The sequence below is a fragment of the Hyperolius riggenbachi genome, chromosome 1 (genome assembly GCF_040937935.1).
Source record: "Hyperolius riggenbachi isolate aHypRig1 chromosome 1, aHypRig1.pri, whole genome shotgun sequence".
NCBI classification, from domain to species: domain Eukaryota; kingdom Metazoa; phylum Chordata; class Amphibia; order Anura; family Hyperoliidae; genus Hyperolius; species Hyperolius riggenbachi.
Genome location: NC_090646.1, coordinates 467,355,187 through 467,382,796, shown reverse-complemented (window position 1 = coordinate 467,382,796; position 27,610 = coordinate 467,355,187). Strand labels below are relative to the sequence as shown.

General features: G+C 47.3%; 1 long non-coding RNA gene across 1 annotated transcript in view; it reads right to left on the bottom strand.

The window, feature by feature from the left end:
* LOC137554216 (uncharacterized) overlaps nt 1–27,380 on the bottom strand; it is a 105,977-nt gene extending 78,597 nt beyond the window's left edge. The window contains exon 1 of the long non-coding RNA XR_011027339.1: nt 27,281–27,380. This is a non-coding gene — a long non-coding RNA (uncharacterized lncRNA). The remainder of the gene's footprint in view (nt 1–27,280) is intronic.
* Nucleotides 27,381–27,610: the final 230 nt, after the last annotated feature.

The window sequence follows — 27,610 nt, the reverse complement described above, 5'->3', positions numbered from 1 at the left end:
AGAAAAATATTAAAATAAATACCCTTCCACACATGTGCATGGCAACCTGAACGCCATACACTTAAAAAAAACCTGCGTTGCCCTAGACTAACATGACTTCAGGTTGCTGCACGTCACTGTGCATGCTGGCCCCTAACTCGCTGTTGCGTGCCTGTCAAATTGGAGACTGCTGGCGCATCGGATAGCACCGCGCTGGGTATGAAATGCCCCATAGACTTACATTGGTTTAGCGTTACCCTGCGGCATAACAGGGTAACGCAACAGTGTGAAAGGGGCCTGAATCTGTATGTATATTTGGTCAGCCAATAAAAGATATCCCCTGCAACAGCTATCCTTTCTGCTGCTATGTATACCGTAGCTAACATTATTAGCACATACTAGCTACTATATGCCAGTATCTCATCACTGTCTGCTGCTTTCTAGTTCTCCATGCATAGCCAACTGCTCATACTGTAAGATTCATAGGAAAAGCCTGTTGGGCAGCTTGTCGTGTGTATATCGCCTGCATACCTACACACAGGCACTTGCCTTCATCCACAAGGTAGGGCATTACATTAAGGAATTAGAATGCAATTTAATTTTCTCACTTTTGTGTTGAGCAAGGCAGGCAATAGATCTGATAGATTAGTAGAGTAAATGTGCTTACTTGTGTCACTAAAATTAAAGGCAAAGCATTCATTGTTCACCATTTAACCCTTTCAGGCAGGCCCTTGGGATGCTAAATTGTAATGATCTCAGCAGAGGATGCAGCACCGTTAAGCTCGGCTCTTGGGGAATTCTGGGTTACTTGCTCTAATTGCGACAACCGTATAACAAAACCGCAACAAAGATCCCCCACTTAACCTAATTGAGTGCGAAGGTTTCCCAGGGACACAGGCTTCTTCCATAATATATACACTATTGACCCACAATTGGCGCCACAGGGATGCTAATTGTGCTCCTGCCGTCGGCCTGGCTGTGGCTCACATGTGTGTGTGTAGAAGGAGGCTATTGACAGTGTTAGGTAGAAGGATGGAGACACGCGTCTTTCATGAATGTAGGACTGCGGTCCTTAATTCCCTATCATGTCCTCTACTTACTGCTGGCTTCTCTGTGTCGCAGGGGAGAAGAACGAGGAGACAGCTTGTCGTGGGGTCTGTTAGATCACTGTGGTATCCCACAAAGGGCTCCAGAGGAATGAGCAGAGATTGTTAACCTATTCTTTGCCAGTTACTACTGCGATGAATGAGCTAGATTAATACCTATAGTCCAGTATACCATAGATATCTGTAGCTCAGTGATTCAGGTTTACTTACCTGCATCTCATCACAGGTAGAATTGGGCTGCAATGGAGGCGTAACCTATTCTGGAGGAAGTCCTCGTGTCATTGTATGCAGCATACTTACTACCAAGAGCTATAGTTACATTCTGGGAGTCCAGATGTCATGGCTATTTTTTTCACTCTTTTTTGTGAACAAATACTCTGCTTTTTAAAGAGAATCTGTACTCTAATATTCTTACACTAAAAAGCATACCATTCTATTCATTATTTTCGCCTGTGCCCCTCTGTGCTGTTTCTGCCACTCTCTGCTGCAATCCTGGCTTGTAATTAACAGTTTTTAGGCAGTGTTTACAAGCAAACTAACCAGCTTGTGATAGGCTCACATAAAATAAACAGAGTGTGTGAGTCATACAGAGTGTGCAGGGGGCCTGCAGAGGGTGTGTATCGCTTCTATCCAATCACAAGCAGCCCTGCACATTCCACATATTCAAGCCTAAAGGCCCATACACACGTCTGATTTTTTGGAACGACGGGTCGTTTGAACGTCCCGTCGTTCAGTCGTCCGCCCGCTAAATCGGGCGTGTATACAGACTGTCGTTTGCGTGATAAGACTGAGTTCTCAGTCAAGACTCAAATTCAGTCTTATCACGCGAACGACAGTCTGTACACATGCCCTATTTAGCAGGCGGACGTCTGAACGTCGGGACGTTCAAACGACCCGTCGTTCCAAAAAATCAGACGTGTGTATGGGCCTTTAGCCCGACAGACACGACAGAGGAAAGGAGATAAGATTTATTACAGAGACAGTGCAATTAGGAAAGGCTGCAGTAAGCCAGAGCACATTAGAACAGGCATAGGAACTTATAGGATAGAAGAACTAAGGCTGAACAAATTGTTACAGAGTCTCTTTAAGAATGAGCAAGTGCTGGTCATATTTATCTTTTTGCTCTCATCACAGGTACGGTACATCTACACATTCACATAATTTTCTTCAATAATTTCAGTGCTGAGATCCTTTTTGATTCATCGATATTGAAAAAAAAAGCAGAATGGGGCTGCAGTGCTTATCGAGCACACGTAAATGACAGAAATAACAGGCACATGAAAGCTCATGAACTTTTCTTTTTTTTTAATGTGCCTGCCTCCTTTCCCTCCAAGTAGCATTAGGATGGACTGTTTCACTCCAAAACCTGCTGTTTATACTGACCGTTTCTAAATGTACCAGTGATAGTGTTATGCTAGGGCTTCGGTCCATGTGCCTATTGGCTCGTTTAGGGGCACTGTTGCATTATTGAAGTGGTCCAGTCTTCTGTGGAGACATCTGATTGGAGGTGAGGTTTCTTTGTTATAGGCATGGATGTAAGACCGGATTTCTGGAAAGGCCACCAAGGCCCGGGCCTTGGGTGGCTGCAGCCCAAGGAGGCAACTGGACATCAAATAGGGTTTGCTACATATGAAAGAAAAAACTGCAAATGGGGAGCAACACATGAAAAGAGAAGGTGATGTCCAAGAGAGCTGTGCATGAAAAATAGGGTCTGTAGTACAAGGATGATGCACATGGAAGAGGGCCCCACATGGAATGGGAGGGGCACTGCTGCACTTGGAAGGGGTGCCCCAATATACTTGGCCTAGGGGAAGAAAAGTATAAATCCAGCCTTGCACAGATATGATCCCTTTCAGTATTTCAAGAAGTGGGAAGTGTGTTATGTTGCGGGTTCTGCAATGTAGGAGTGACACTTAGGTTTTGGAATGCAGTGCAGAAGATTGTAAGGGTGGGAGGAGAATGGGGTCTTCTCTTCACTGATTGAAGCTGAAGCCTTTTTCAGACATTGATCTCCTTGTAAGATTCTAATTGCCGGCTGCCAGCCCTGATCCTTTCATGTACCCCAACAATCAATCTGATGCACCTGACTTCCATTTGTTTCATTTATCCATTTTCTCTACTTCTAGCCCCATCCTCAGCCTAAACATTGCTACAATCTCCTTGTTGTCTGTCCTGACCTTGGCCTCTTTCCCTTGCTTGAGTAGATCCATACCGCTCCCCTAATCTAACAATCACCTGACCTCACTAAACTTATCTAACACCCCTAACCAGGGGCGTCGCTAGCCCTATTTTGGGGGGGCTCGTGCCCCCAATCTGTCCTGGGGTGCCACGGATCTCCCGGCCACCGCTGCCCTGCTCTGCCCTGCTGTCCCCGCTGCGCTGCCATTCAGACCTTGATCAGCACCGGGCGACCAGATAGAGCGGGCGCTAGGACCTAGCGGACACCGCTGATATGCGGAAGTGACATCACTTCCGCATATTTGTGCCCGGCGCCCGCTGTATCTGGTCGGGTCGCCCGCTGATCCTGAGGTCTGAAGCGGCAAGGTAGGTGGGGTGGGGAGCGCGCCTGCCACTCACTACCTAACGGGGGTCCCTGTTGTCACTCACTAGCTAACGGGGGTCCCTGCTGTCACTCACTACCTAATGGGGGTCCCTGTCACTCACTCACTACCTAACAGGGGTCCCTGTCACTCACTCACTAACTAATAGGGGTCCCTGCTGTCACTCACTACCCAACGGGGGTCCCTGCTGTCACTCACTACCTAACGGGGGTCCCTGCTGTCACTCACTACCTAACGGGGGTCCCTGCTGTCACTCACTACCTAACGGGGGTCCCTGCTGTCACTCACTACCTAACGGGGGTACCTGCTGTCACTTACTACCTAACAGGGGTCCCTGCTGTCAATCACTACCTAACGGGGGTCCCTGCTGTCACTCACTACCTAACGGGGGTCCAGGCTGTCACTCACTATCTAAACGGGGTCCCTGCTGTCACTCACTACCTAACGGGGGTCCCTGCTGTCACTCACTACCTAACGGGGGTCCCTGCTGTCACTCACTACCTAACGGGGGTCCCTGCTGTCACTCAATACCTAGCAGGGGTCCCTGCTGTCACTCACTACCTAACGGGGGTCCCTGCTGTCACTCACTACCTAATGGGGGTCCCTGCTGTCACTCACTATTTAACTGGGGGTCCCTGCTGTCACTCACTATTTAACTGGGGGTCCCTGCTGTCACTCACTACCTAACGGGGGTCCCTGCTGTCACTCACTACCTAACGGGAGTCCCTGCTGTCACTCACTACCTAACGGGGGTCCCTGCTGTCACTCACTACCTAACGGGGGTCCCTGCTGTCACTCAATACCTAACGGGGGTCCCTTCTGTCACTCACTACCTAACGGGGGTCCCTGCTGTCACTCACTATCTAAACGGGGGTCCCTGCTGTCACTCACTATTTAACTGGGGGTCCCTGCTGTCACTCACTATTTAACTGGGGGTCCCTGCTGTCACTCACTATTTAACTGGGGGTCCCTGCTGTCACTCACCATTTAACTGGGGGTCCCTGCTGTCACTCACTATTTAACTGGGGGTCCCTGCTGTCACTATTTAACTGGGGGTCCCTGCTGTCACTTACTATTTAACTGGGGGTCCCTGCTGTCACTCACTATTTAACTGGGGGTCCCTGCTGTCACTCACTATCTAAACGGGGGTCCCTGCTGTCACTCACTACCCAACTGGGGGTCCCTGCTGTCACTCACTACCCAACTGGGGGTCCCTGCTATCACTCACTACCCAACTGGGGATCCCTGTCACTCACTACCTAACTGGGGGGTCCCTGTCACTACCTAACTGGGGGGTGCCTGTCACTGCCTACACTGGGGGGCTCCTGTCACTACCTAAACTGGTGTACTCCTGGCGCTACCTTAACTAGGGGGCACCTGTCGCTACCTAAACTATCCAGGCCAGCCAGCCCAGCATCACCACCAGCCAACCAGCCCAGAATCACTATCAAAAAGGCCACAGCATCACCACCAGTCAGGCCAGCATTGACTTCAACCAGCCAAGCACAGCCCAGCATTACCGCCAGCCAGGCCACAGCATCACCGCCAGCCCAGCCACAGCATCGGCCACAGCATCACTGCCAGCCAACCCAGCCACAACATCGGCCACAGCATCACTGCCAGCCAGGCCACAGCATCACTGCCAGGCCTTTCAGCTCACACATCATCCCCAATCCAGCCAAAAACAGTATTGCCAGGCACAGCAGCCAGTAGAAGAGAATTCAGAAGCCAGGTGAGAGGTGTCTACCATATTAAGGGGGCATTCTGCCTAGTTATGTGAAATGCTGTCTATTTATGTGCCTCATGACTGCTGAATTTGTCTTGTTGGGGGCCTCATGATTGCTGAATGTGTCTTGTTGAGGGCCTCAAGATTGCTGAATTTGTCTTGTTGGGTGCCTCATGATTGCTGAATTTGTCTTGTTGGGGGCCTCACGCTTGCTGACTTTGTCTTGTTGGGGGCCTCATGATTGCTGAATTTGTCTTGATAGGGGCCTCATGATTGCTGAATTTGTCTTGTTGAGGGTCACATGATTGCTAACTGCGAGACTATGGAAAAAAAAATGAATCATCATCATATGAGACAATAGCATTAAACCTATTTTTTTAGCTTTTTAAAACAGAAGATACAACTGGGAGGTTCTAAAAAAAATGAATATATTTTTTCAGGAGTAGGATGGATGAAATTGTTTATCTTTTTTAGTTTTTCAACTTGGATTTTCCATAATGTTCATGTATGTGCTAAAACGATTGTATAGTATTTAGTTTAAATTGCTGTTGCCACTTTGCGATAGATAAGTGACTTGTGGGTTGCAGTTTGCGCCTCCAAAAAGTTCGCCACCACTGTCCTAATCTAATGTACGATTGGCCCCACCCATGGCCACACCCACTCACTGCATGACCACGCCCATTTTTGGCGCGCCGCACATAGCCCCCACCTAGTGCCCCCAGGTGCCACTGATCTCCAAGGACCCTAGGAACGCCCCTGCCCCTAACTACCCCTTATTGCCACACTGAACAACCACAACCAAGCCATGCCACCACACCAGGTATGTCTTCGAGGGCCATATCTATCCATACTGGTTTAGGATGGACAGAGAAAGGAGAAATGTGTTTTACTTGATGAACCACACCTTTCCTGATTAAGTTCCATCAATTTTTATTAAAGTAAAAGTGCTTACATACAGTACACAAAGTACACAGTATACATTCGGCAACAGGCAATACAATTTCAGCCATAAAACATACTGCAGAAAACAATAAAAATAAAAAACTGGCACAGTTTAGGAAGTGACACAAGAACGTTTATCTCCTCAGAGACAAAATGGGCCGATATGCGTACAATTGTAACCATCCCTACCCAGCTAAACAAGTGAATTGGGCCATTCTGACCCCCATACCTATTTACCCAAAGGTATAAAAGTAAAACAAAAGAAAAATCAATGAAAAAAAGCTTTTCATTAAATTAAACATATATGTACTTATTTTTCAAAGTCTCTTTTTAAAAATTCAGCAAAAAAATCTGCATTCTTTTCTATACTATTCTTTACTTCTGTTACTTCTCTGTAATAGTCTTGCTTGTTTGCAGTATGCCGCCCTGGACCTGGTATAGTTGCATTTCAGGGCGAGGCTTTCCCATTTGTGTCTAATTTGAAAAGGCTTGAAGGGCAGTTTTTGACAGGCACCAACCTCAGTGTTCCAAGAGTGGATACTGAGGAATGTGCTGGCTGTGCCTTTCTGTCTCCTCATGAGGTATAGGAGGCGGGTCGAACACACCATGTGTCTGCTACCCGCCACGGGTGCGGGTAGCTGATATCCGCGCAGACTACCTGCCGGACGAACCGTTCAGGCCATCTCTACTTCCCAGCCTGCATGGTTGATTAGGAGGATAAAAATACTTTGGGGGGTTTAGGTGCTAAGCTGTTTTTTTGTTTGCAACATTTTGCATGTCAAGAGCAGTGAATGCTTTCACTGAAATGAATAGGCAATACAAGACAAGGCAAAGAACATTTATATTGCGCTTTTCTCCTGGCAGACTCAAAGTGCCAGAGCTGCAGCCACAAAGATGCGCTCTATGGGCAGTGGCAGTGATAGGGAGTTTTGCCCAAGGTCTCCTACTGAATAGGTGCTGGCTTACTGAACAGGAAGAGCCAAGATTTGAGCCCTGGTCATCTTTGTCAGAGGCAGAGACCTTCATCATTACAGTGGTGGGCAGTGGCCAGTGGAATAGATAGCACCATAAGCAGTTACCACGGTCTCCATTTTGGGAAACAGAGAGCAGCAATAGCCTCCAACCAGTTTCCTTGGCCTCCATTTTGGGGAACAGGTAGCACCATAAGTTTTGAATCCATTATGATAGAATAGATAGCACCATAAGCAGTTACCATAACCTCCATTTTGGGGAACAGAGATCACTCGTAGTCTCCAAACACGTAGCACCAAAAGCCCGCAAAGGTTCATGATTGCTTTGAAATATTGGGCTTAATTCACAAGACAAATAGCATACTTTATTAAAGTTAGCACGCCTTATCAGAGTAGCATAGCGAACTTATGCCTGATAATTGGCAATGACGAGAGCTCCACTCGTCCTGCCCTGAGCCCCTGCGGGTTCGTACAGCTTGCTATGCTACTCTGATAAGGCATGTTAACTTTGATAAGGCATGCTAACTTTGATAAGGCATGCTATTTGTCTTAGTGAATCAAGCCAATTGCCTTGTTGAAGTACAGGTTTACTTGGGCTGTATTGTTATGCAGTGTACAAAAAGCATGTCTGGATTATTTTTAGTGAAATAAAATATGCGTGAGACATGTAAAGCTGCATGTTTCTGCAATTTTCACACATTTTTTTTATGTTCTAAATGTACATTTCCCTTCTGCAAGCCAAACAACAATCCACCAAGAAGACAGAGGATAAGTCCCTGCCGTTCCAACTCCTTCCACAAGTATTCCTCAGATAACAATAGTGAAAAGGTCACAGTAATTGTGCTTGATTTGTGTATCTGGTCTGGATGACGCACACAGCTTCTTCTCCCTCCTCATTTTCAATGTCCCAGTGGAACTATTCGTAGGGCCCACGCACTGGAAGTAACAATAGCCTGCTATGTGGTCATTTTCCTTCTCTTCCAAGGTGCAGGCGGACATGTACCTGTTAGAAGGTGCCAGAAAGGAAATCAGAAAAGTGGTTCTCATGTCCTCTGTCAATTACATGATACATAATGTTCCCAGAAGCACTGGAATATAGGTAGTGTTTTTATGTCTTTTTAATGTGGGCAAAAGGACTTATTTGTCAGCCTTGTTTTTGTTTCATTAGTGTGGGTTTTTTTTTCAGCAGATATTTTAAGATGAGGCTTTTAGCAAAGACATTATTTTCATGTTTTTTCAATGAAGCAAATGCTGCAGTAGATTGCAAAAGAGACAGAAACATTTATATTTATTTGTGTATTTTGTACATTTATAACTTATTGGTACATTTTGTGCACTGCTTTGCTGAGAACATTGAGCAGAAGGCTTCAGATGTCTCTACTGCATTACTGGGCCATTTTTTTTCCTGAATTTTTGGTGGAAAGTGGACCATCAATAGACATACCAGTGTCTTATAAGAGTTTGAAGCAGAGCCACAGATCTTCTTCAGATCTCCCCTTAGTGTTTGTGGTGCAAATCAGCACCTATCAGTCCACCAATAGTGCCCTTCTGAAGGTACCCCACCGAGGGTAGTTATGCCTGCTTCAACATGAAAGGAGATGTGGAAAAATGTAAGCCTCCACCTCACATCCAGCTAGTGGCAGACTCCCCAGATCCACTTGAACCTATGCAAGTTGGTCTAGGAGCACTTTGGGATAATTTAGGCGCTTCCCCAGCCTCTACTGAGCTCCTGAGGGCAAGTCCTAACACAGGACTGAGAGAGAGGCACACGTGAATAGTACGTCGAATAGCATTTATCGCCTGGTAAGCAGATGCTCAGAGTGGTCAGACCTGCGGATTGGACGACGGACTGCTGACCATGCAGCACTAAGCAGCCACTGGGCACACATGAGATAGCCCGTCTACTATAACTCATCATGTCTATTATTGGTACACTTTTTAGTGAACTATCATAATTACAATCAAATTATTCTGATCATATAGTGTGAAAACAGAGAAGCTGATGGGCCTGATTGCTTCAAAATAAATGCATTGTTCATGGTTTGGAAATGGTCATTCAGCATGGTGGATTTTCATGAATACGATTACAAATATGTTTGTAAGTTGGAGTCATTAATGCTGTGGATTGATTAAATGTGACCTTTTCATTCAATCTGAATGTTCTTATCATAGATATATTTGTTCAACAAAATTCACCTCGTTAATGGGCACCTTAAAGCAGACTCCAAGTGAATATCACATATTTACTGGATCCTCTTCTTCCATAAAGTTATAATCACCTGTTGCATCTTCTGGGGATTTACAAAAAGAAGATATGGCACAGAGACATAACTAGAGTGGAGCAGTCCCTGAGATGGCAGAAGGCAAGGGGGGGGCAACTACTAACCTTCCCTTCCTTCGATACAGGGGACTATACTTCAGATCAGGTGTTTTTGTGGCTACACTTGTTATAGGTGTGAAGATCACGATGGTCAAACTTGTTTAACCACTTGAGGACCCACCCTTTACCCCCCCCCCTTAAGGACCAGCGCTGTTTTAGCTGATCTGTGCTGGGTGGGCTCTACAGCCCCCAGCACAGATCAGGGTGCAGGCAGAGCGACCAGATCGCCCCCCTTTTTTCCCCACTAGGGGGATGATGTGCTGGGGGGGTCTGATCGCTCCTGCCTGCCTGGGTGTTGCGGGGGGGGGGCACCTCAAAGCCCCCCTCCGCGGCAAAATTCCCCCCTCCCTCTCCTCCCTCCCTTCCCCAGAGATCCGAGGCTGCACAGGAACGGATCTGTTCTGTGCAGCCTCTAACAGGCTCCTGCCTGTCATGTGACAGCGATCCCCGGCCGCTGATTGGCCGGGGATCGCTGATCTGGTACAACGCTGCTACTGTTAGCAGCGTTGTACGGATGTAAACAAAGCGGATTATTTCCGCTTGTGTTTACATTTAGCCTGCGAGCTGCGATCGGTGGCCCGCAGGCTATTCACGGAGCCCCCCGCCGTGAATTGACAGGAAGCAGCCGCTCGCGCGAGCGGCTGCTTCCTGATTAATTAGCTTGCAGCCGGCGACGCAGAACTGCGCCGCTGGTCCTGCAGCTGCCACTTTGCCGACGCGCGGTTTGAGTGCGCAGTCTGCAAGTGGTTAATGACCTTTGTGCGATGGGCCCCAAAGCAATGAAGAGCACCAAGGAGAGGCAAGGGAGGACGTAAGTCCACCACTGCCTCCTCATGTTTTAAACTTTTTAGATTCTTTTATCCTTTTGGCACCTCTGTATCCATACTACTCTATATTAAGTCCCCCCCTGGTGGAGGGGTGTTACCCCCTTTTTTCCTCATCTATGAAGAACGTCTTCTTAATCCTGAGTGGGGTCATGTCTAATCTCCCCACCTGCCTATACAGTGGTTGCCTTGGAGGTAACCCTGCTTTGTGAGTATAGCTCATTACTCTATCATACTTCATTTCAACTACCAGTTCATACTACACTATATTTGGCTCTCGGTGTCCCTACACAGACTTCCCAATTGGTCTAGTAAAGGAAAATTTAAATTATCCACAGTGCTTCTAGACCCACTCACAAGTGGATCTAATGAGCCTGTCAGGAGTTAGGTGTGTGGTGAAGGCTCTCTTTTTTCCTAATCTCCCTTCACATTGGAGCAGGCAGATCTACCCTTCATGGGGCACCTTCAGAAGACTGCTATTGGTACACTGGTACATGTTGATTTGCATCACAAACACTAAGGAGAAATCTTCATGAACAAGATCTTTAGCGCTGACATCACACATGCAACCCACATGCAATACTCCGGCAACCACATGGGTCACCAATGTGGAAGAAGGGTACGGAGACATTGGTGGAAGCCGGACAAAAAAGTTTTAATGCACCGGCACTGGGGGGATGGGAGGGGGTTGTCTACATTGGAGGCACCACTGCTGTCGATGGTGAGGATCAGAGAGATATGTCTCTTGGTCGATCGGCTGCTAAAATCGTGAGATGTATGGCCACCTTCACTGTTTAAAGTAAAAAGTAAAAACACTCACATAGACAGTTTTAAACATCTAAGAAATATTAACTAGAAACAACTCGCTCTTGCTTTAAAAATAATTATTTAATTCTCAAATGTCCTCTTGATTTCCCTCTTGCTTGAAATGTTCTGGTTCTCCAGTCCAGGATTCCAGGCACTTAGGTTCCAGCCTAAGCCTGTCACAGTGAATTGCTCTCATCCAATCAATGAGGAGCATGAATGTGGGAGGGGAGATGACAAGCTTCCCTCTCTGTCTTCAGCAGCGATGGCGAGAGAATAGAGCCTGGCTGACTGAGATAAGATAATTACAGCAGAGACAATTTGCATACTCAGCAGTGATGCATTGTAGGAGACATCATATGCTCAGTCCAACTTGAATAATCGCAAATACCTTCATAGCCCATCATTTTCCTGGAAGAAAGATGAAGGCTGGGATTTCCTCCTGTCCAATTATTTTGATGGTGTGGTATGGGCAGGATTTACCATAAGGTAAGCCCCTGAGGGCGCCTGATGGTGGAAATGCAACTCACTCCCCTCCCCAAGTGCCTCCATCCAGCCTTGCCAATGCAGAGTCCTGAGCAGATGTAAATAAGATGTTATGAACCCATGTCTCGGCATTCCACTGAACAAACCTCCCTTCAGTCGGGGGCATCCCTAGCTACTTATTACTTAGGGGCACATCTAGAAACTTAATACTGATGGTACCTCTGTCTACCTAATACTAAGGGACTCCTGTACCTACCTATGATGGGCAAGGGAAGTAAGGGAGAAGTGACAGCTGGACCAGCCAGTACACTTGTGGTGTGGTTCAGCAGGTGTTTGAAGGTTCATGGAGGGCAAAGTCTAGGGTGCCTGGACATCTGTGCCTATAGGTAGAGTGACCAGATTTTTGTTGGTTCAACCTAGGACGGGGGGGGGGGGGGGGGGGGTCGTCGTCCGCCGAAGAATGGGCGATGCGGCGCTTAGTACACTGCGCCGAAAAATGGGTGTGGCCATGACATTGTATGGATGGAGCTAACATAATGATGTAACAACGAGGCCTGAGAAAGCAGTGTTTACGCCATGATGTGGTCAGACGAGGTTTCGCATCATGGGTGTGCAGAAACTGTGTGATGCTATTTAATAGTATACCGTAACCCCAAAGCAGCAAACATAGCCAACTATGACCATTTAATAATAAATGCAGCAACAGTTACCCCAGACACCAGAAAATAAATGCAATGTGGGCAAAATTTCAGCACAAAATAAATGCAATGGGCAACATGTCAGCACAAAATAAACGCATTGTGGGCAACATGTCAACACAAAATAAACGCAATGGGCAACGTCAGCACAAAATAAGTGCATTGTGGGCAACATGTCAGCACAAAATACGTTTCCCGGGACCTCATGCAGCCTGGGACAGCGGACCCCGAATCCGGGACGAGTCCTGGGCAATCCGGGGCGTCTGGTCACTCTACTATAGGCTGCTGTGATGTAAATCCGGGCCTGGGTGTGGTGTATTGTAAATTAGTGAGTTTACAATTGTTTCTGCGTGGCTGCTTCATAAATTGAGTGTTCCAGGTGTGCAGTTAGATTTATTTTAAGTTGCTTGTAGGCCTTTGCTTGAGGTGGCTGGTGCCCATCCCCACCCTCTGTACCAGATATGAATTAATTTAAAATTGGGCCAGAGGCAAGGTAGCAGGGAGGGCAGGCAGGGGGGTCAGAGAAACTAGAAGCTGGCCCCCTTGACAACCAATAGGTCCCAGGCAGCTGCTGAAGTTGCCTTGTTGATTATCCTGCTCTGCCCTTTACACCGCCTTGCACAGTTTTAATTCATTTGCCCATCACCCTTATTGGCAACACCTGCCAATGGAACAGGAGGTGAGAAGATGTCTTATCAACTAATACACAAAGGGCCGTGTCACCCCTTTAACCTCCCTGGCGTTATGATTATTTCCAGATTTAGGGTCTAAAAGCCGTGCAATTTTTTCCTAAGCTTTTAGACCCTAAAAACAAGAAAAAAAATGTACTTCAGAGGGGTCTGCAGCAGCTCCTGCATGAAACTCACTCAGGCACAGGACTACCACCCTGTTCTGCGGCTTTCCATCCCGAGCCTGACTCAGGATTACCGCTAAGGAGGTTAAAGTAACAGAACTTGTCACTAGTCTACAGGTTAGCAATCTAACTGTATAGCATTGGGCCCAGAACTGTTGTCTGATGGACTGAGTCTTCATCCCTGCATGGGACAGTGATTGCATGTGTGTACCTAGCTTTACTCTGTTCAAAGGTAAACAAAAGTGTTGTGTAAAGTTCTGCTTCAGAGTCCAACAATTTGATGAGAGCATCATGTTGAAGCACTGGGCTGAAGTACAAAGCAGGATCGTTGTTACAGGATAGAAGTAAAGTAAAGAAAGCGGTACAAGCACTAATGCAATTACCATGACTGCTGATGTGTAACCAGATAGCTGTGCGTCATGTCATTTTGGGCTGAAATTCTTTCTGCTGCTTTCCATCATTCCTTAGCACACACTTGTCAGACCAGGAAAAAATATATATGTGCGATCTTAGAAGCTTGCACGCTATTGGAACATCTGTTAAAAAGGTCATGGTAACCCCGTAGCTTCTATAAAAATGGAATAACGAGTTGGAAGGGACCAAACATGTTATTTTTATCACAATTTTCTGAAGGCTTTTTTGGCTTTATCAGCACAGATATAGTTAAGCTGACGGAGTGAAGCAAATCCTGACTCCCTCCCCCAATAATTGACAGGAGCTTCAGGAAATTTGGACATGCTAAACGCAGGCAATATCACATCCTTTCTACACAAATAAAACACGGGCTGGCCAAAGGCCACTTTAGTTGTCTTCCGCCCCCCTCCACGGGCCAGGCGCTGACTCCAACGCTCTCGGCCTGTCTCCACACAGGAAGGGACACTTTAGGGCCAGCTTCCTGGTATTATGCCTTCTTAATAGACTCTAGGTGTTACAGGACTGGGCGCGGCCGCTAAAAATATTCTCCGACACTTGAAAGAGTCCTTTATTGTTTTCTGAATTTGTGAAGGATCGCTTTCCTTATTGTTCTATGGGTCTTTGGGGGGTTGCAGTGGAGACGTTCGCATTGTGGATAAATTTAGCCCAGGGACTATATTGGTTTGCTGGCTGGATGCCTTGGTGCTTTCACTAATCAGAACAGGAAGAACAGAGATTGTGGATTAACACAGGAGCAGAGCAGGCGCTTTGCACACAAGTCTAGCTGCAAAGATGAACTGAACAGTGCCATTTATTTTATTCCTGCTATATCTATCAACCTGTGGCATCAAGTCACAAGTTGCAGTCATGAAACAAAAAGACTGTAATAACTGCTACACAAGGCCTTTTGGAATTAGGAAATTAGATTATTAAAAATGATCTTTGCCCTTCACTCTGCTACTAGTTGTGCTTTATTATTTATTTATTTTTTTAAAGTAGGAAATAATACTTTTAGGCCCGGTTCACATTAGCGGTCGCCGTCCGGAATCGCCGTGCCGGAGCCGGACCGCATGCGGAACGGACGGAACGGACGCACGGCATAGCAATGAAAGTCTATGCGTCCGTTCACATGCGTCCGTTTCGTCCGGACCGGAGCCGGACCGGATCCGGACTCCGGCATAAGATCCAACATGCGCTATTTTTTGGTCCGGCTCCTCTGGCAGACGTATCCGGAGCGGAGCCGGACTGTTGCATCCGGCCAATACAAACCAATGAGAACCGGAGAGCGCACAACACACTGGCTATAAAAACCGGACGTTCTACCCCACTTCCTATGCTTTTTCTATGGTATAGTGGCCATTTTGGATGGGGACCACATGGGCCCAGCGTTCACAGAGTGGAGCAGCAGGGATTTCATGCTGGAGCTCTTTGGCAGCAACATGTCTGATGATATGTCTCATAACGAGGAGGTGAGGCCTTCTCCCCACATAGTAGTAGGTGAACAACAGGAAGGAGAGGATTCCCAGGTACGAGTAAAAAATGACTGGATCCATGGTCCCAACTGCAGTCTCTGTATCCACGGATGGTCTCCACACGTCCACCTGTCTCCAACAATGACCCCAGAGCTTCTGCTGACCTCCCAGACCCCAGGTATTTACAGGTTGTTATCTCTTTAAGAAACCGGATCCGGACCGCAACCGTGTTCATACCGCACGGAAAACGGATGCAAACGGACCGGATCCGGACCTGATCCGGATAGGAACCGTACGGATTAGGTCCGGTCCGGATCCGGTGCGGTCCGGACATCCGTTGCGGTTTTTACAAAACCGCAAGTGTGAACGGGGCCTAAGAGTTTCCACCAGCCACACCTGCTTTTTGCAAGAAGCCTGAGCGTAGATCATAGCTAGCAGCGGCAATAGCCTACTATAGAACTCCCATATTTGGTGAGATACTTACAATGATTGCACACATGGGAATGCATACCTGGCCTGTAGCATTTGTTCTAGCAATGCTAGGATTCATTGTGGGATTATAATAGGCAGAGTGCCCTACTTAACATTTACAGTTAGTAGTAAGCCCACTGATATCCATATCTCAAAATAAGCAGAGGAAAAGTAATGTAAGAAATGTATACTGTATACAGAAAGGATGAAGGAGGAATAATTGGGGGAATGGCATCCACAATATTGCTTTTCAAGTGTTCAGCTGGATTAACTGCAAATCAGTTACCTGAAAGTTTAGCGGAGTTAGGAAACTAAGATGGCTCATAGGCACTTGGTCCATTCCATGCCATGTACTGATGAGGAGCTGAAAGTACAAAACAGGCTGTCTGCATGTAAAATGTATAAGGCTATAGGCGTGATATACACCAGCGGTTCTGGATGTGAGAATGGCTTCAGGGGCATGCATAGATTATTTGCACATACCGTACGTTATGGGAAACCACAGGTGCTCACCTAAAGCTTATCACACGAGTGCAAATGAACCACCTTTTTGGAGTCTGGTAGTACAATGTATGACTAAAATCAGTGGTATTACTGTACCCTTGGATCCTTAGCTTTGTATATTTGGCTTGATGGATGAGGTGGATGGTAAGCACTATTACCGAATCTTCCTAAGGGAAACTTAATTTTTAGCTAAGAACAGAAGGTGATAGTTTTAGAATGGTTTGCTTCGTTCTGATAGTCCACAGATATCTTATTGGATCTCCTTGGTAAATTAGGTGGTCCAGTTTGAAAATGTTCTCTATTCTAATCGTGGGTGCCCTGTTAAATTTGGGAAAATCTGAAATGACTGGATTGTATTTCAGGATACTATCTTTTGACCAGTAGTAGAATGGTTTATTTCTTTCAAATGCAACTGAAGCCCATATACCCGTTTTGTGTATTGAATGTTTGCTGTTTGTTTGCGGTGCCATGCTGGCATCTCTATGGTTAAAATATCTTTACTGTGAATATATAGTTATTCTTAGATTTTGGAAACAATGCTTATTGACATGTACAGCAAAGTCCCTGTTATCTGGAATTCGGACAACTGGATACTGGAAGTCTCAACTAACTGCCATTCCTGAGCGATAATGGGGACAGTGTGTAACATGACAGATAAAAATGACGAAGGATGAGCGCCGATAAAAGATAAGCAGCAAGGAGGTTAAATTATGATGACCGCTTTTTGTCGGGCACCATAATTTAACCTCCTCGCCGCTAATCGTGGCTTTTACTATTGCCGCCTATGGCAGCAGGGAGTAGGTTCAATTAGGCAGGGAGTTAGGGTTAGGCATGGGGGTGGAGTTGTTAGGGTTAGGCATGGAGGTGGAGTGATTAGGGTTAGGCAGCGAGGGTAGAGTGGTTAGGGTTAGGCAGCCAGGGTGGAATGGTTAGGGATAGGCACCTGGGAGGTCTAGGGTTAGACATAGGTAGAGGGAGGGTTCAGTGTGAGAGTAGGCAGGGGTTAAGGGATGCATTTCCTGGTCCCGGGCGATCGTGTCGCCTCCACTTCTTAGTTAGTTTGCAGCTGTCCTGCAGCCAGCCAATCGCCATGCGGCTTTAGTCCCCACATGATGATTGGCGGCAGGACTCCTGCAAACTAACCAGGAAGTCTCAATCACTGGGACCAGGTAATGTATACAGATGCTGGTAATAACATCTTGCAACTAAGGTTATTTAATGTTTTGGGACATTTCTAAAATGTTAAATATCCTTAGTAGCAAGATGTCATTATCGGCATCACCTGCTACATTTTTGTGGCGCTATTTTGTAATGTACGTTGTGTGTAAAGCTAACCATGCATGGGCTAGTAATCTTGCTAGCAATCTATTACTCGCTGGTCAAATAGAGTATTAATTAATTTACCACCATGCAGGGGCGTTTCTAGGGTCCTTGGAGATCGGGGGCACCTGTGGGCACCAGGCGGGGAGGTATATGCGACGCGCGCAGTGCGCCACGGCTAAAAATGGGCGTGGCCATGCGGTGAGTGGGCATGGTCATGGGTGGGGCCAAATGTACATGAACTTAACAGCGGTGTAAGCTACAGATAACGGGCCTGCCCATCGAAATATTGCATGGAGCCCCCTGTCCTTTATTTGGATAATTTACAATCAGTATAGGCATAGATCAAAGATGTATACGCACATACAATTTTGATTGGTCAATCACTGATTCCCAATTTTACCACCCCCGTGCAGTAAATGGGCCAACAGACAATGAATTTTATGAACAGAGCTAAAATTGGCTAATCAAAATTGTATGTGTGTACCAGACTTTACAGCTAATACTGTACATACTGAAAGTAGCAGGGATCAGCATACAATATAGCTGGTTTACAATCAGTAAAGGCACAGAGTAACACCTTACACTGTACACACTGGAGGTAAATCCACACACAGTGCAGGCACTAGAGAACAGCGTATACTGTACATACTGTAGGCAGCAGAATTCAGCACACTGCAGCTAGCGTGCCAAAAATATGAGGATCACGTTGTGCGGCGTGCTTACCGTGCCGCACCGAAAAATGGGTGGGCCATGGACCAGAATATAGGTGTGGTAACGGCCGGGTGGAGACAAATTTACATGAACCTAGCAATGGTGTGACATTAGATTATGACAGTGGTGGCGAACCTTTTGGAGGCCGAGTGCCCAAACTGCAATCCAAAAGTCACTTATCTATCGCAAAGTGGCAACCGCAATTTAAACTAAATACTGTACAAGCGTTTTAACTCATACATGAACATTATGGAAAATCCAAGTTGAAAATAAACTGTGAAGATAAACAATTTCATTCATCCTACTCCTGGAAAATGTATTCATTTTTTTAGAACCTCCCAGTTTTATTTTCTGTTTTAAAAAGCTAAAAAAGTAGGTTTAATGCTATTGCCTCATATGATAAGGATTCAGCTTTTCCCATAGTCTCGCATTTAGCAATCATGTGACCCCCAACAAGACAAATTCAGCAATCATGAGGCCCCCAACAAATCATGAGGCCCCCAACAAGACAAATTCAGCAATCATGAGGCCTCCAACAAATCATGAGGCCCCCAACAAGACAAATTCAGCAATCATGAGGCCCCCAACAAATCATGAGGCCCCCAACAAGACAAATTCAGCAATCATGAGGTCCCCAACAAATCATGAGGCCCCCAACAAGACAAATTCAGCAATCTTGAGGCCCCCAACAAATCATAAGGCTCCCAACAAGACAAATTCAGCAGTTATGAGGCACATAAATAGACAGCATTTCACATAAATAGGCAGAATGCCCCCTTAATATGGTAGCCCCCCAAATTAGGTAGTGAGTGACAGGGACCCCCAGGTTAGCTAGTGAGTGACAGGCACCTCCAGTTAGGTAGTGAGTGACAGGGACCCCCTTTAGGTAGTGAGTGAGTGCCAGGGAGCCCCTTTAGGTAGTGAGTGAGTGCCAGGGAGCCCCTTCAGGCAGTGAGTGAGTGCCAGGGAGCCCCTTTAGGCAGTGAGTGAGTGCCAGGGAGCCCCTTTAGGCAGTGAGTGAGTGCCAGGGAGCCCCTTTAGGCAGTAAGTGAGTGCCAGGGAACCCCTTTAGGCAGTGAGTGAGTGCCAGGGAGCCCCTTTAGGCAGTGAGTGAGTGCCAGGGAGCCCCTTTAGGCAGTGAGTGAGTGCCAGGGAGCCCCTTTAGGGAGTGAGTGAGTGAGTGAGTGAGTGACAGGGAGGCCCTTTAGGGAGTGAGTGAGTGAGTGACAGGGAGGCCCTTTAGGGAGTGAGTGAGTGACAGGGAGGCCCTTTAGGAAGTGAGTGAGTGCCAGGGAGCCCCTTTAGGAAGTGAGTGAGTGCCAGGGAGCCCCTTTAGGGAGTGAGTGAGTGCCAGGGAGCCCCTTTAGGGAGTGAGTGCCAGGGAGCCCCTTTAGGGAGTGAGTGAGTGCCAGGGAGCCCCTTTAGAGAGTGAGTGAGTGCCAGGGAGCCCCTTTAGGGAGTGAGTGCCAGGGAGCCCCTTTAGGGAGTGAGTGCCAGGGGGAGCCCCTTTAGGGAGTGAGTGAGTGCCAGGGGGAGCCCCTTTAGGGAGTGAGTGAGTGCCAGGGAGCCCCTTAAGGGAGTGAGTGAGTGAGTGCCAGGGAGCCCCTTTAGGGAGTGAGTGAGTGCCAGGGAGCCTCTTTAGGGAGTGAGTGCCAGGGAGCCTCTTTAGGGAGTGAGTGCCAGGGAGCCCCTTTAGGGAGTGAGTGAGTGCCAGGGAGCTCCTTTAGGGAGTGAGTGAGTGCCAGGGAGCCCCTTTAGGGAGTGATTGAGTGCCAGGGGGAGCCCCTTTAGGGAGTGAGTGAGTGCCAGGGAGCCCCTTTAGGCAGTGAGTGAGTGCCAGGGAGCCCCTTTAGGGAGTGAGTGAGTGCCAGGGGAGCCCCTTTAGGGAGTGAGTGAGTGCCAGGGAGCCCCTTTAGGCAGTGAGTGAGTGCCAGGGAGCCCCTTTAGGGAGTGAGTGAGTGCCAGGGAGCCCCTTTAGGGAGTGAGTGAGTGACAGGGAGCCCCTTTAGGGAGTGAGTGAGTGCCAGGGGGCCCCTTTAGGGAGTGAGTGAGTGCCAGGGAGCCCCTTTAGGGAGTGAATGACAGGGAGCCCCTTCAGGCAGTGAGTGAGTGCCAGGGAGGCCCTTTAGGCAATGAGTGAGTGCCAGGGAGCCCCTTTAGGCAGTGAGTGAGTGACAGGGAGCCCCTTTAGAGAGTGAGTGAGTGCCAGGGAGCCCCTTTAGGGAGTGAGTGCCAGGGAGGCCCTTTAGGTAGTGAGTGAGTGACAGGGAGGCCCTTTAGGGAGTGAGTGAGTGCCAGGGAGCCCCTTTAGGGAGTGAGTGCCAGGGAGCCCCTTTAGGGAGTGAGTGCCAGGGAGCCCCTTTAGGGAGTGAGTGCCAGGGAGGCCCCCCCACCGCCGCCGCTCCCCCCACCCCCCTTACCTCGTAGCAGACCTCAGGATCAGCGGCGACCCGACCAGTAAGAGCGGGCGCTGGACGCACCCGCTCTATATGCAGAAGTGATGTCACTTCCGCATATCAGTGTGGGCGCTGGGTCCTAGCGCCCGCACTATTGGTCGCCGGCTCGCCGCCTGATCCTGAGGTCTGAGTGACGCGGCGGCGGCGGCTGGAGGGAGCCGCTGCTAGAGGGGGCGGCCGGGCGGAGATTTGTGGCACCCCAGGACAGATTGGGGGCACGTGCCCCCCCAAAATAGGGCTAGCGACGCCCCTGCCACCATGTATCACTCCGTTATGAGTTATGTTCAGTTTTCAGCAGCAAATCTACTTTCATGTCCAATCAAAATTTTGAGCAATAAAATGTCCAAAATCATTGGAAGGTTATTATTCTGATTAGAGAAGGTCAATACACGACTGTTTAAACAGAGTGAAAGAATCTGCTAAAAACAAAACACAGAGCCCCTGAGTATGGTGGCTATTATAGGGCTCAGTAAGAGAAAGACGCTTAGTTACGCTTAGCAAGTTAGTTACTTGCTAATGTACTGTTTTTTAGACCCATCACTCTATGACATCCAAGCATTTGTACTTCAAGCACACTTGAAGAGACATGATGGCATAAACATAGGTACATGTAGTACTAACCCTACTAAGAAATTGTCTAAGGTCCTTTTCTTTTTTCCAGTATAGTAAGTGTTAAAATCTTTTTTTTTTTAAGAGTTGTTATCTATGTAAATAAGCATGTCAAATAGCTTGTCAAATTCAGTCTTGTTTCTTTCTTGAAAAGTAAATAGAAGCCAAAGAGCTTTTTCCAACTGAGAAAAGGTGTCTAATAATGTTCTAGCACTAAAGAGTTTAAAGGGACTCCGAGCAGTGCTTAAACTATGGGAAGATGCATATCATTTTAAAGCTCTCTTTCTCCTCTTTCCAATGATATATAAACCCCTGCCCTACGCCTTTTAGTTTTCGCTATTTTCACGATTGAAATTGCCGCGGCCGCGATTTCGATCGCGAAAATAGAGAAAACTAAAAGGCGTAGGGCGACGATTTGGGTGTCGCCTGAAAGAGGAGAAAGAGAGCTTTAAAATGATATCCATCTTTCCATAGTTACTTGTATTACACAGGGCGACTTTTTCTGCTGAATGGAGCTGCTGACTTTGAGAAAAAGTCGCCCTGTGTAATACAATGTAACTATGGAAAGATGGATATCATTTTAAAGCTCTCTTTCTCCTCTTTCTGACGACCCCTAAATCGTCGCCCTACGCCTTTTAGTTTTCTCGCGGCCGCTGCAATTTCAAAAATAACGAAAACTAAAAGGCGTAGGGCGGCGGTTTATATATCATTGGAAAGAGGAGAAAGAGAGCTTTAAAATGATATGCATCTTCCCATAGTTTCTGCACTGCTCGGAGTCCCTTTAAGGGTCATTACTTTTGTTTGTTTTGTAGTTTTACAAAGCAGATTTGTCATGGCTGCTGTTTAGAATAGTTTTAAAATGAATCTTGAACTGAAAATAAAAAAATATGAGACCCAGTTCTATGTTCTATTTAGTTTTAGTAAAACACATACAGTACAATTAATTATCATATAGGTTTACTTTTACGCAGAGGGGTGAATCTCTAAATAAGGCAAGTGTGCCTAGTGGGTACCAATGCATTAGTTTAAAAGGACAGTGACAATTAGGTGTTAAAGTGCTCAACAAACAACCCTAAAACTCAACATGTTTCGCCCATACAGGGCTGTGTCAGAGTTCCAACAGGGTGTTTATAGTGTATAACAAGACCCCCCTCCCACCCCACCAATGTGAAGACCGCCACTGCATGTGCATGCTGCTGCTGCCAGAGTTCTGACTAAAGCAGCATTCACACACAGTGATGGTGAGTATTTGATTTGCAACTATCATGCCGGTTCCCATGGGTTTTATACAGTGTATACAATATGTGAGTATACCTTGCTGCATCCTTTCACATTGGTGGAACTGTGTGTTGCTATTGTTAATGTCCAAGTGTTCCTAGGGATAGAGGTGTGCAGTGGCGTAGCTAAGGAGCTATGGGCCCTGATGCAAGTGTTACAATAGGGCCCCCCAAGCACTCTATACATAACAATTGATACGGCTCACCAAAACCTGCCAATGGCAACTGCAGTGTCAGAGGTGCAAAAGTATCTATAGAAGTGATTATTATGAGCACAGGACTAATAGAGAGCTAATACTGTAGTTGAGGGCAGGGATGAGCAGAAACTACGCCAGTGCGAATTTACGCATCTTAGTTCGCATCTACGCATCGTATTTCGTAGGTGAAGTTTCAAAACTACGCTTACGAATTGACATGTAGCGAAGTACCGATACGCGTAGCTTACACCCACTATGCGTAGTTAACATGTGTATTGCGTAGTGAACTACGAATGCGTTACTTGCGTCTAATTTTCCGCGTGCAATTGTATGCTTACAAATTTATGCATTGGAAAAATGGATGTACGCATAGACAGGGCCGGATTTACAAATCAGGAGCCTATAGGCACAGATGATCTGGCGCCCTAAATCCCACCCCTTAACACAGGCCACACCCACAAGCCACACCCCTTTTCTTATGAAATAAAACTGCATAAGGTAATGCAGATATTACCAAAGGCAAGTAGAAAATAACAATGTGCAGATATTACCAAATGACATGCAGAATTAACTAAGTATGTGCCAAAATTACATGTACTGAAGATAATACAAATCACCAGGAAATTATATCAATTATATAAAAATTGTGAAATATTCTAATCACAGGCTGGTGATAAGCAGATTTTAGTGATAGGTAGAATCTAGTGATAGGAAGGTGGTGGTAGGCAAGATAGATAGTCAGTGAGTTGATGCAAATTTGGTTGCAATTAGTCTGCAGATTGAAAGTGAATCAAAATAATTTTCAATGTCATTGATTGGTCAACTTTCAATCTGTTGTTGGAGGAGAGATCAGTTGCATTGGGGTATACCTTTACACACCAGCTTTTCTCCTAACACCTTCAACCAACCACCATTTCAGCTGAGAAAAATCAAAACCAAACGTAGTTTTAGCAGGGGCTGTACCACTACTTTGCATGTGGCAAATCAGATGCAGACAGCTTGTAACTACTTACCTGACTTGAGTACCTTGATTAATAAGCTATTCTAATAGCCAGTTGGTAGCAATTGGTTGAGTCTAATAGCAAGATGGCAGTGTTTAGTTGATTCTTGTAGCAGGCTGGTATTGACCGTTTGGCAGGCTGGTAGTGACAGTTTGATTCTAGTGGCAGGAACTAATTGGTCATTGGTCAATTATAGTGGCAGGCGGGCAGTGATTGGTCAATTATAGTGGAAGGCAGACAGAGAGGTAGATTTTAGTGCTACGCAGGTAGTAATAGTTAAGAAGGCAAGAGATAAAAGATTACAAGCAGCGATTGATAGTAGGTAGACAAAGTAGTAGGTGTTTGTTGCCTCCTGTACCTAGGTAAGTGTGATCAAAACTAAAAATCTCCCCCAGAGCGTATTTACGCTCTTCTATACCAGTGGTGGAGAGAGATGGACTCCCTTAGTTCCTAGGCCCCTCTGCACTCACAGGAGTAATGGGGATTATGGTTACGTCATTGACTGCCTGCAGACAAAATGCTACCAGCCCCTTATAAAGCCTGCCTATGGCATGCCATAGGCAAAAACCCTCTCCACAGCCTTTATAAAGCATAGGGTGGAACACGAAAGTCTGGCCCAGCTGCTGGTCATGAGCTTGAGTATACAGGCAGTCAGGCACAGGCTGGCCGCCCTGTCCCTGTGTGCCTCAAGCTCCATCCCTGCTGTGCGTGTCCTCCCTGGCTTTCTTGAAGCATGTGTCATCTGCATTTACGTATGGGAGTGTTACCCATACAGCAGCAAATACAGGCAACACAGGCTTTATTTAATCCGGAGAGCAGAGGGCACACACAGCAGAGATAAAGGCACTCAGGGACTGGCCAGCATCTGATTGTAAACGCTGGCATGTGATGGGCAGCAGGGCTGGTCTTTCATGCACCACCCTGTATAAAGCCTGCTTGTGGCCTAGACAAAAGAGTCTCCTGCATTTCTCCTAAACAAACACTGGCCTAGACAATACCCACCCCCCAGGCCTGGACAATACCCATTCCATACTCCTTGCTACCCCATAAAGCAATACCTTATAGCCCCCCCCTCCCCCAACCACCACCAATAGGGAAAATAAAGTGTACCTGCGATAAACTAAGTGTATAGTTTTATAGTTACCTGGGGCTCCCTCCAGCTTCCTGCAGTCCATCTGCTTGCTCGCTGCCCTCCTGGACTGCTGCGTTCTCCCACAGTGGTGTCCACAATCCAGCCCAGTCACTCTTCACTGCGCATGCATGGTCCTGTCAGTGTGCCCCCTAATTGCGCTCCCAGCTACAGGAGCCCAATCGGGGAGCACAGACGGGACAGCGCATGTGCAGTGGAGGAGTACATTTGAAATCGGCGCCGGTAGACTTGGGCGCAGGATACGGCTGATCCTGCTTCTGCACAAGTCCGGGCCGATTTAATTACTATTCCCCCTCCAGGCCGCCATGGATGGTGGGGGAATGAAATAATTCGGCTTCCAGCGATTGCTGGAGGCCGAATTATTGTGTTTATTAAGCAACCTCGACTCCGTCTTCTGCCGGAGCCGACGTTACTCACTGAGCGCTGCAATAAGAACGATTCCTATTGTAGTCTATGGAGGCGCCTGCTGCGCCCAAATCTAGCAGCGCTGAAAAGCACTGCTCCGGCAGTGGAGTAAAAATGGGCTACTCCGCTAACTCCACTGCAGGAGAATGGCGAAACCCCGGAGGGCGATAACTGATCAGACGGACTGCAGGAAGCTGGAGGAAGCCCCAGGTAACTATAAAACTATACACTTTTTTTTTTTGAGTTTATCTCAAAGTAAAGTAAATCTGTAACAATTTAAAAAGAAAAATCAGATACTTATCTATGGAGAGGGAAGGCCTGCGTTTGAGCACCGTCCGTCACCCCTGTTCAAATCTGCCACCACTGGAGGCTTTGGAAGCATTGGTGACTCAGAGTGCTCCTGAAGACAGGCATCTCCAGGCTGCGACAAGATAAGTGCATGCGAAAGCACGCTCACACATGCGCAGTACAGAGGGTCCGTCTTTGGAAGTACTCAGAGACACGAGTGCTTCCAAGTGCTCCATAGGTAAGTATGTGATTTAAAAAAAAAAAAAAATCACACACAAAAGATTTACTTTAACCACAGCCCCTGCCCCAATAGCGAAATACAAAATACTTAAAACAAAATGAAATTAAATTTCATTACTGTGTACTTTTCCCTCGAACTTACTTCCTGGTTGGGGTGGTCATCATGGCTGAGTGCGCAGGTACTTCCCGGCGGCGCACATCTTTGTTCGTGCGCCTGCGGACAAGAGTGCTCTGTGCAAGCACACTGCATAGTTGTAATCCGCGATCAAGAACACGTGCTGCCGGGGAGTATCTGCGCACTCAGCCATGACCAAGAAGCCAGTTTGGGGGATCGGTACACGATAAAGGAGGGGGACGGCGGAGAAAGGGGGAGCGGTGGACATGAGGAGAGCCCACTACTCATGACTTTGCGCTAAGGTATGCTTTAACAACCACAGCCCCTCTCCCCAATCCCTCTCCCAGTAACAGGGCAAGCAAATAGCCCCCTGCAATAGTGCAAAGAATTACACAGCCCTCTGTCAGCACACATGCGCACCCACACTTCAACACAGGTTAAACCCACCCACCAAGGTACACCCCAGTAGCGAAAAACAAAATACTTTACCGCACTCCGCAGATCCTGTCTGCTCGGGAGGTGTGACAGCATCACGCACGTGCCTTCGGCTCTCACTCCACTGTGGAGGAGCTGCACGATGAAGCCATCGGAGCCCAGGGAGATGGCAGCAGCATAGGCTGCTCTTGCCTATACAGCGCCCAAACTGTGGCCACTTGACGTGCCACCCGCCGAGATTCGTGAGATTCGTGTGCGGGGAAGGGGGTTAGCAGCATTGCAGGATGCTGGGGCGGCTGAGGTATGCGCTCCACCCGCCGAGGTTTGTGGGTAGCGTGGAGGTATGCGGAGCCAAGCCGGCAATACTGACAGAATGCCGGGGCGGCTGAAGTATGCACCCGCAAGGTTTGTGTGCAGAGCGGTCTTCCTGGGGAGGGCAGGTAGTGTGAAGGAGCGGGCATAAGCGGCCAGGATCAGGATGCTGGGTAAGCCGCGCTAGTCATCGGCGGCATTGTCCTCATGGGTGAGTGCGGGTGTGGTTTGGAAGCCAGGAAGTATGCGCTCCATTGCTCCGCCTCTGTCAACATGGCGCCTGTAGGCACGTGCCTATAGTGCCTAATGGTAAATCCGGCCCTGCACATAGAAGAGTTCCAAATATAAGCATTTAGAGAGGAATTAATGCGTACAATTTTCTGCATACGGGCATAAGCATCCGCATATACTACGCTTCGCACTACGCGTAATTGCGCGGAGCCCCTCTGGCCTAAGGGCCCCGATGCGGTGGCTACCTCTGCAACCCCTATTTTTACACCCCTGGGGGTTTGTAGTGACACCTTTGTGCCTATAATGTAAAAAGAGACATTTAGAAAGTCTGCACATTACCTTTGGATGGCTGCATGAATTCCAGCATAGCGGTAAAACTGAAAGGTATGGGATAGCATAGCATCCTATGTTTCATCACTGCCTTATCCTCATCCCTGTGTGGCTGATGTTCCTAGTACTAACACATTCATAAGGCCACTTATCTTAAATTAAGTGGGAGCTTCCAGGAGCCAAACTAGGTAACCAAGCACTTCCTACCTGATGTCATCTTCTAGATTATGATAAATAGTGTAATCTTTCTGAGGCAGTTAGTCAAACAATATAGGTCAAAAGGGACACTGCAAGGAAAGACAGAGATAGGACGCAGAGACGTGAGAACATCCGACTGAA